Here is a 10,393-nt window from a genome sequence, read left to right as displayed (position 1 = left end):
CTGATGGGAAAGAATGGGGAAGTCAATAAACATCAGGTCTCACTGAAGTTAGGAAACGAAGATGTTATTGGTAAAAACACAATAGCTAGAAGGTTAGGAAGCTGTGTAGAGAGAGCGGACGTAGAATTAAGATTTCAGAGGTGTGTTCGCTCTGGGTGATGGTGAAGTCCCAGCTGGGTCCATGGGTGCGTTTCTGCCGTGGAGATGAGCTATGTTGTGGAGTTGGTGTTGGCTAATTCAGCCACATAGATGTAGAAATCATTAAGAACTGTGATACAACTTAGAGCAGAGAGAGGAAAACATTAAACCAAAGATCAGTGAAACAATTGATGTCAACAAAAATATGGGGATGATATGGGTGATCTAGCCAGATACTTTTTCCAAGAATTTAGAGAAGTGAAGGTTCTGTGTGGCCAGGTAGAGTTGAAACTGAGCGTGTGTGTGGTGTCATCAGACAGAGATTTTCACCCAGACACGAGACCTGGGAAACATTCTGTGAAGAGGAGAGAGGAAGGGTTTGCAAGAATAAGGGGACTGGTCGTGAGAAAGAGTGAAAGGGACCAGCTGGGTCTAACAACAACCAAGAACAAAGTATAACTGAGAGGTCAGTCTGCATTTTGGGAGGTGGGCAAGGATAAGGGGCATTTATGGAAGCTTCTACCTGGTTCTATCCTTCCTAGCTCTGGAAATCTATGTGTAGAGCATGGGCTGCAAACTCCAAGACAGCAGAAATCATAGTGTTTGGTATGAAGGGAAGGAATGAGTGCATCCTGGGGTGAGGGGGGAGAGGGTTAACAGCAATGGTTAAGAGCACGAGCTCTTAAGTCAGAGAGCTCTGAGTTGGGATCCTGGCTGGGGAATCTTCGGCAATTGTTTAACTTCCTTAGTTCGCAACTTCCTCATCTATCGATATCGGTTATGTTAGTAACGACACTTCGGAGTTTCTGGAAGCAACTGGCGTCTGGGCGGCACCCAGTACTGGCAACTTTTAACCATTTTATTTGTTGGGATGATATCTGGTGTGACGATAATTTGTAGTTCAAGCTCCGAGGTGTTTTTTGTTTGTTTGTTTGTTTGTTTTTTAAGCAGGCTTCCAAGCAGAATAGTGCTTAAAAATCCTAGAAATGGTATACCAGTCTCAGAATTAGTTAACTCCTTAGAAAGGGAGAATCCTTTCCTTGTTTTTAAATAAAAACTGCAACATTTCTACCCAGTTACTATTACCAATATTTTTGGGTAAACCTTGGACACACAGGGCAGAACTACAAGGATCCTCTTTTTATTCTGGGACTACTACAAATATTTGTCCTGTTTCAACTCTACTCTTACCCTGGAAAAAGGCAAAATATTGCAGGAGTGTGTGGCTGTGATTTCCAGTTAGTTTGTACCTTTCCTGAATTTTCTTTGATTTTGTAAACTCTTGAGCTCCAATGACAATTACTATCTACAGTGTTCACTTTTCCCAGAAAAGTATACATGAGTTATGAAGAAATCTTAACACAAAATTATTTTAAGTTATTTAATTAATAGGAAATATTATACTGTGTCATATGTGCCCATGGAGAATTTGGATGTGATCTGTATCAGCAAACCCACTTATCTTACCTAATCTTCTATCTTATTTCCCTGGGTTTGCATTGGGATCTTGTGTGTTACTTGCATCATGGCTTGTTTTTTCCCCCAACTGACTCAAATCCCTTCTCTATTAGCCCTGAAAACATCTTTGTTGGGGATAAGTAGCATGTTCCTTCTCCAAAACTCAGTCTAATACCCTTAGAATGTACATGACTCATGGGAAAGCAGGGGAAGTCACTTCCGAGCCCTTTACACTGATTCTGGCCCAGCCTACAGTTTCCTCAGGCTCTGATCCTTTTGCTCTTTTGCCTTAAAAATCCCCAGACTGCAAAATAGCTCCCACCCACTGGAACAACTTTCCTTGCAAGCCATCAAAATCCACTCTGATCTTCCCAAAGCGGGGAGGTGACTTGATTCCTCTCAGTGCTGGAAACCACCTCAGTGTCACTAGCTCTCCCATCTCCCCATCTGCAGGTGAACTCTGGAGCCTTTTCAAGACTTTGCTCCAATGCTCAAGATCAAGTCTAACCTCCACTGGCAGATCTTTGATTTAAGCAGTGGGGTTTTCCAAAGAATTTACGTATTTGACATGAATATTTTAAATGAAAACTTGAGACATTGTTGTCAGCAGAGCTATGGCTGTGAATCTCTCATGTCTTCTCTTCTAGGTCTGTCTGTGCTACTGGACAAGGACGCCTCCTGAAAGCCCACACAGTACAGGGGATCTGGACACAACGGCATAACAATGTTGCTTTGATGCTCAAGCGGCCAATGGGTCACTGGTGGGCTTATCCAGCAGGAGTTTTTGCAAAAATTACTTCGGTGAGAGTAAAGAAAAAATTCCCATTTTTTTTTCCTCCCCTGGAAGCTGTAGTAAGAATGGATCAATAAATAATTTTGATTATTTTAATTAATTTTGATTAATTCATCCTAAAGAGAAATGTAAGGTCTTGGGTAGGGGAAGTTGCTGAAATCCTCCTGAGGCAAATGCTAATATTGTTTTCAAGGTCATAGACTAAAAAACAGTAAAGTTAAACTTGGCTTGTCTCTCCTTTGGCATGTGTTGAGAGTAGAGATTCAGGGAAGTTTAATCTCTTTTATTCACAGATTGAGTTGTGCAGTCATGAGTTTATGCAATACTAACTAGCTTTAATCCAATGAGAAATAACTTGATACAGCAAGACTATAATGCCTGGAACAACCAGAAAACCTGAAAAAAAAAAGTTCACGCTATGTTATGGGTCTAAAGAACCCTGCAGTATTAAGCAGAATGAGATAAAAAATTTTTACCTCTTTTCTTTCTGCTGCTCAATTTGCTACTTAACATCCTCTCTGTCATAAATGCTGAATAATCTGTGAGGGAATTAGAATCTAAATCAGGCTTATGTAGCTGTACCTGTAAGTGCTAAGCTTGCTTGGAACTAGATGTAATTGAGCATTACAGTTTTATTTTTCTTAAAATCTTATCCCTGATTAAAAGGTAAACTCATACACACACATCCACACAAATATATATATTCCTAAATTAATGACTAGACAAGAATTTAGGTATGTAATTATTAGACTGTTATGTGTAGACAAAGAAAATAGGAGAAATTTAAAGCACTGAAGTAGTTTTAATGAAGGCATAGTATTTTATGTATATTATTTCTTCAAAAATGTCTCATAAAGGAAGGGAGAGAGAAATGACAAAGCATACTCATCTGAGGGTATTGGGGCCCAGTTTTACCTGAAAAACTCATGTGAATGTTATACTTTACTGTGTATTGATAGCTGTCTTCGACTTACTAAATGTAAAATGTCATTCACTTTAAAGGTTTATTTATTTATTTGAGAGAGAGAGAGAACAGGAGGAGGGGCAGAGGGAGAGGGAGAGACTCTCAAGCAGACTCCCCGCTGAGTGTGGAGCCTGATGTGGGGCTCGATCCCAAGACCCTGAGATCATGACCTAAGCCAAAATCAAGAGTTGGCCGCTTAACTGACTGAGCCACCCAGGAGCTCCATAATGTCTTATACTTACAATGACCTTTTAAGAGGAAGAGAAAATAATGCCAGTTTTTCCTCACCAAATCTTTGAGTAACATGAATTTTCCAGAAAGATATGTTCGGTATCTGTCCTCTAGTTTTGTGTATGGCTGGGCACACTGGAGTGTTGCTCTCATTCAAAGGGTCAAAGCTCTGGCTGAACAGAGAAGTCACTAACGCACCTTTTAAAAATCACCTTTGCACAAGATTCACTGAAGCCCAGTGAAATTGACATCTCTAGGAAAGATTCTTAGCACTGATATTTTTAAAACACTCCCCAGGTAAATCCAGTGGGTACCCAAGGCTGAGACTCACTGCCGTAGCTAGAGACTTCCTCTAGTTTGAGGACCACGGAGGACATTATATTCGATACTCCCTATCATTATACCTGAAGACAGGTATACCTGTTGTACCTCTCTTTGGACTTGTCTCCCTCATCTCCAGGACCCTAGGATAGCTGTTGAGTACCACAGTGAGCTGATTGCCAGGAAGCAGAAACTCAGGCTGCAGTGAAACCACACCTCGTGTATAGCCCAGTGAGAACCTGAAGATCAGCCTCCAAGCCACTGATTCCACAGCAGAGAAAGAGAACAACTCATTCTAAACAGTTTGGGCATGGTTTCCCCTCCCCCCATGGTAACTTCCTCCAACGAAAGAAAATTTTAATTTGACAAATTCCAAAAAGTGTTGATTTTTGGAAGTATTTAATAATAATTTTATCAGTTTGACTTTTTAAAACCCCACCAATTTCTCCTACTCTATTTTCAGTATTTGCTGAAGGATGACATCCCCCTTGCCTTAATCATGTGCCAGATTACTCGTAAACCTGGACCATATGCCACTGTAATTTGCTGATGGGCCCAAGCTGTTTTGGTAGATAAAAAATCCGAGGGGATTAGAACGGCTCAGTCCTCACTGTGAACAGAGCAATGGCTCTGGGGCAGCTACATGCTCTCCTTTTCCACGCATCACCTAGCTTCTCTTCCTTCAAGTCACTGGTGACCCCAGCACCGGAGAGCGCGTCAACGGCTGCAAAAGTGTATTTCACTCGAATGAGGCTTTCTGTAGACACTCAGACAGAAACCAGGTTTCAGAGACACGGATCATGCGAGCCACGGGTTAGAAATCACGATGTGCGGAAGTCAGAAATGTTCCCCCAGGTTTGGTGTTTGGATGGTCCCGGTGGGGTGAGCGCTCTAAATGGATGAGTGACGCAAAGCATCTTTCTCCATTATTTGACTCCTGTTTTCTGCTCCGCACAGTTAACGGTGATATTCTCTGTCATCCGTGTTTGAGTGACTGCCAGTTCTTCTGCTTATAATAATGTGAGACTCTATGATTTCACTTCAGAACCTCTGTGACTCTTGAAATCAGAATCAGGTGGTTGATTTTTTTCTTTATTTTGAGAGAGAGAGAAAGTATGTGTGAATGGGGGTTGGGGCATAGGGAGAGGAAGAGAGAGAACCTTTTTTTATTTAAGATTTTATTTATTTACTGGAGAAAGAGAGCGCGCATGAGCGAGAGAGCACAGGCAGCAGGAGAAGCAGAGGGAGAGGGAGAAGCAGACTCTCCACTGAGCAGGGAGCCCCATGTGGGGCTTGATATCAGGACCCTGAGATCCGGACTTGAGCCAAAGGCAGCCGCTTAACCAACTGAGCCACTCAGGTACCCCAGAAGAGAGAGAAACTTAAGCAGGTTCCACGCTCAGCATGGAGCCAACTCTGTGCTTGATCTCAAAGCCCTGAGATCATGACCTGAGCTGAAATCAGGAGCTGGATGCTTAAGCGGCTGAGCCACCCAGACGCCCCTCTTCTATGCATTTCAATGAGGATTTTTCATCTGGTGTGCATTGTCTGGAGGGAATTTAGGTTTCTCCTTTTTCCAAATTATCACTTTATCTGCTATGTTTCATCTTCTCCAGTTAGGAAAAAGGCTGTAACAGAGACAGAAACAACACTACTGAGGAAAGAACTATTTATATTTCTTATTATTTCACATCTGCCTTCGTTGGTCTCATTCTTTCCTGCCCTATATAAACTTTTCCCATGTGGTGTGTGATATATTTATACATAGCTCTGAGTTCCTATCATCCCCATTCGGGGACCTCACAGGAATGGCAAAGTTCCCATAAGCCTCTGCATGAAAAAATCTAGGGATGGTAGGGGCGTATATATACCTGAACTGGTGCTCATGACATTGGGCTGATATCTCGAGTAGTCAGGTCAGAGTCACATGTCTTGCTTTGTACCAGGTTCCAGTGGATGGGTTATTATCTGGTCTCTCCCTGTCTTTCCCAGGTTGATATGGAAGACAAAGTGGTGTGGGTAAATGGGCACATAGTTAATTTAAGAGCCATGAGCTTAGGATTCGAACTTTCCTAGTGACTTTTGGAATTCCGAAAGCTAAGGAAACATATTTTTTTAAATTCTTACACTTCTACGGCTGAACTCTGTCCCTGAAATGGCTTTAAAAAGTGAATATATTTCTGAAAATATTTTTTTTTGTTCTGAGACCAGTTATATCATTAATCCACACACAAAAATCCCTGCCACATGGAAAATATATAAGGTAGATTTATTTATAGTGATTAGAGAACAAAATAACAAAATTTATGATGAGCACTCTGGGTTATAAGCAATGTCTTTCAGCTATCGATGTAAAAGATTTCAAAGTCTCTTTTTTGTCAAAGGAAAGCGTAGTAATAACAAACAGCTTAAAGATATATTTATTAGGTTTTGATAGTTAAATAAATAACCATTTAAAAATTTCTTAAAATCTTTAAACATCGTAAGTAATTCTTATAAACAGAGTAAAAGATGTGGGAAGTGTGAAATCAAAAATGTTTTTACTCATTAGAGTTGACCCTATATAGTTTCACCACTTATGAGTTATCAGGACATCTGTAACATGTGAAAATGATTTTCATATTTTATCCCCAAATATTATGTATTTTCCCTTTATTTTTGAAAACATATAAACATTCAAATGCACATATTGAGCGATATATCTTTCATACTTAGTTATACCAAGTTGTTAAAATACTAATGAAAAAAATCTATTTTTTGACTATCTTTTTTAAAAGATTTTATTTATTTATTTGACAGAGATTACAAGTAGGCAGAGGGAGGTTGGGGGGAAGCAGGTTCCCCACCGAGCAGAGAGCCCGACTTGGGTCTCGATTCCAGGACCCAGAGATCATGACCTGAGCCGAAGGCAGAAGCTTAACCCACTGAACCACCCAGGAGCCCCCAAAAATCTATTTAGGAAGACATTCCAAAAAAAACATAACAAAGTGTACTTGCTCCTTCACAGAAAGGGTCACCTTTCCAGAGGAATAACAAACTGGTGCATTGGGATATAAAGAAACATCAGTAAAGACAACCAAAGTTTTCACTTGTGTCCTGAAGGTACAGTAGGGGAAGCATAACATTTTTTTTAAATTATTGAAAAAGGAAAGAGTGGATGGAAGATCAATGTGCTGGTTGAAGGATCAAGCAGATAGAGAAACGGAAATCTGTTTCCAAATCTCTTTCCATACAATCATTTTAACGAAAGGCATGACAAGGTGATGAATATTGAGGGCACGTGCTGTCATGAGCACTGGGTGTTATACTTAACTAATGAATCACTGAACACTGCATCAAGGACCAATTATGTATTATTTAGTGGCTAACTTAAATATATTTAAAAAAAGATGTCCTACAGGAAAAAATAATAAGATAAAATAAAATAATTAGTTTAATTACTTAAAGTGAATTGATCCCTGAAAATTGTATTTTGAAAGCATCAAATAAGCCAAATTATTTGTCATGAAATTGATAATCATCAATAACTACTTTTAGATTAAAAAAAGAAAGGGATGAGAGACAGGGTTTCAAATAGTCTGGTTAGAAAACCTAGCCCGGTTCTTCGGTGTGATAACGTGCAATGGCATCTGTATTGAGGGCATCACAGCTCCCTGGGCCGCTCTTTTACTCCAGCCATTGACGCAGTAGCCGGTGCTGTACAGCTGTAGCAGGATAGGCTCCCAGCTGCACCGTGACATCGGGCCTCCACGGAGGGGAGGCTGAAATGAATCAGCTGGTGTTCGTGCTGTGGGACAAATGAAACAAGGAAGCAGGAAAGGGATGCCAAGGGTGGTTGCAATTTTTTTTTAAGATTTTATTTCTTTGTCAGAGAAAGAGAGAGCACAAGCTGGGGGAGCAGTAGGCAGAGGGAGAAGCAGGCTCCCCACTGAGCAGGGAGCTTGACATGGGACTCGATCCCAGGACCTCAGGATCATGACCTGAGCCACAGGCAGACACTCCACAGACTGAGGCCACCCATGCGCCCCTGCAATTTTTAATAAGGTGGTCAATGAAGACCTCCTGGGGAGGACAGTATCGCCGCAAAGGCCTGAAGGGAGTGGGAGAGTGAGCCTCCTGGACACAGGAAACAGACAGCAGGAGCTCTAAAGCGAGCAGCGCGGCTGGAATGTTCACTGGGACCAAAGAAGCCAGTGTTCTTGGGCAGAAGCCAAAGAGGCAGAAAAACAGGAGAAGAGAGGGAAAGGAGTGTTACCAGGATGCAGAGCGCTTCCTAGGCCTCTCCAAAGATGACCGTGTGCCCTCTGATGAGCTGGGAACGGAATGGAAAGTTTTGGGAGAAGGACCGACGTGATGTGGCTGGTGTTGAGACTAGACCGCAGAGTGTGTGGGCAAGTGTGGAAGCAGAGACGTCTGTTAGGAAGCTATTGTAATAATTCAGTCAAGAGACAATAGCTTTGTAAAAGGTGGAAGCAATAGATGCGGGAGACGAGGTAAGGTTTTGGATATATTTAGAAGGTAGAAGCAAAAGAATTTGCTTATAGGCAAGATATGAGATATGAGGACAGAAATGAATGATCATTTCAAAGTTTTAATTGAAAGACAGGAGGGAAAACATTGCTCTTATCTGAGGTTAGGAAGACTTTGACAGTTGAGATTTGGGGAGGGGGTCAGGTTTTGGATGTAATACGTTTTGGGTATAATACGTTTGGCTATAATACAACCAAATGGAAATATGAATTAGGCAGGGGAGGGTGGGCATCCGTGTCAGCAGTGTAGGAGGGTGCCTGGGAAGACTCATAAACTCAGGAGTCATCATCACATAGAGGGTAGTTAGAGTCACAAAGCTGGCTCAGTTTCTTGGTATGTGTGGTGTGTGCAGGGAGAAACGAGAGGAGGCCTGAGGGCTGAGCTCCGGGTCACTCTAATGTGCAGATGTTGGGGAACTAATGAGAAACTTGCAAAGGAGCCAGGGAAGGAGTGCACACTGAGGTCCAGGGCAACTGGGGGAGTGTGAAATCTTGGCAGCCAGACGGAGGAAGAGTTTGAACCGTGTCAAACCCTGAAGGGAGGTGTGGGTGAGCATTGAGAATAAAGCGTGGGATTTAGCGATGCAGAGGTCACTGGGGACACCGCAGAGCTGTTTCAGTGCAGTGATGGGGGCAAAAATCAGAGAGAGCTCGAGAGAAAGAAAGAGGAAACTTAAGAACCATGAATACTGTGAAAGCAAACCGCTTCTAAAAGGGAGACCAGAGTGGACTTGGAGCTGGGGGAGGTCTGTGAGGTCAAGAGAAAGATTCTCTTGTTACTGTCGGAGAGATGATGGCATGCATATAAGCTGTTAGAAACTTTGGTGGAGAGGGTAAATGGGAGAAGAGAAAGAAATGAAGGAGTTCCGGTCTTGACTAGGCAAACGATCACGTGACACAGAGGACAAGAGACCTTAGAGAGAAGCAAGTTTGTGCAAGATGGCAGGCTGATGGGAAGTTTGCAAGACTGCGTGTGCGAGAAGGCAGAGAGGCGGCGACGCACGCTGCAGGGGGTGATTTTGCATGGTTTCTCTTTCCCTGTTAGGTAGGAAGCCGAAGTGAAGGTTTGAGGGAGGTGTTGGGCATACGAGGATAGAGAAGTGGATGCTAACTGGTCCTCTGGGTGTGGGGGAGTGAACAGATTAGGTGAATGGATGTGGTTTCTGAGCAACGTTGGGGGCCCGGTTAACAGAAGTGCACATACATACATTTAAAGCTTGTGCTTTTCCCAGCCTTTTCAGCTGGGTGGAGGAGCGGAGCAATCAGAGAATTGAACTTAACCAGGATGGGGTTTTGTCCGCCCAATATGCTAAAATGGGAGACACGCAAGGGGACGGACGGTGTACACAAGGGAGGATTCTCATGATAGCAATGGTTTTATGCTAGAGAGAGTCGTGGTTTCTTTCAAATAAATTCCCTCCTATGACCTCAGCCTTTCTAGAAAGGTACCACCTCTTCTTCATCAAACTTTGGAATTCCAGAATCATTTTGTATTTTCTTTCCTCTCCCTATTCAGTTACCCCAACCACCAGACAGCCGCTGCCATGTCATTCCCACCAGTGTCGCTGTCACAGAAGCTAAGTGTAGGAGCGGACCATACAAGGAGGGGATAGAGCAGGACAACGCAGGAAAACCAGTCGAGTGTCAGAATAGGGAGGTTCTAGAAGGCTGAGTTAATTACTATTCTTACATTAATCAGGCTTCTTGAGAGGGAGCATCCCAGGAGAATCAGGAGGAAGTTGCATGGTCTTTTGTGAACTTATCTCAGTAATCTGACTCAAAGAGTAACCTCTTTCTCTAAAAAAATTTTATGGGAAAACAACCATGTCCATTTCTTTGCATTTTGTCTATGGCTGTTTTGCACCAACAGCAGAGCGGAACGATTGCAACAGAAACTGGAGAGTCGGCAAAGCCCAAAGTGTTTACTATCCAGCCACTTAGTGGAGCTTGCTAACTCCT

The sequence above is a fragment of the Martes martes genome (assembly GCF_963455335.1).
Source record: "Martes martes genome assembly, chromosome: 2".
NCBI lineage: Eukaryota > Metazoa > Chordata > Mammalia > Carnivora > Mustelidae > Martes > Martes martes.
This window is presented reverse-complemented; position numbering follows the sequence as displayed.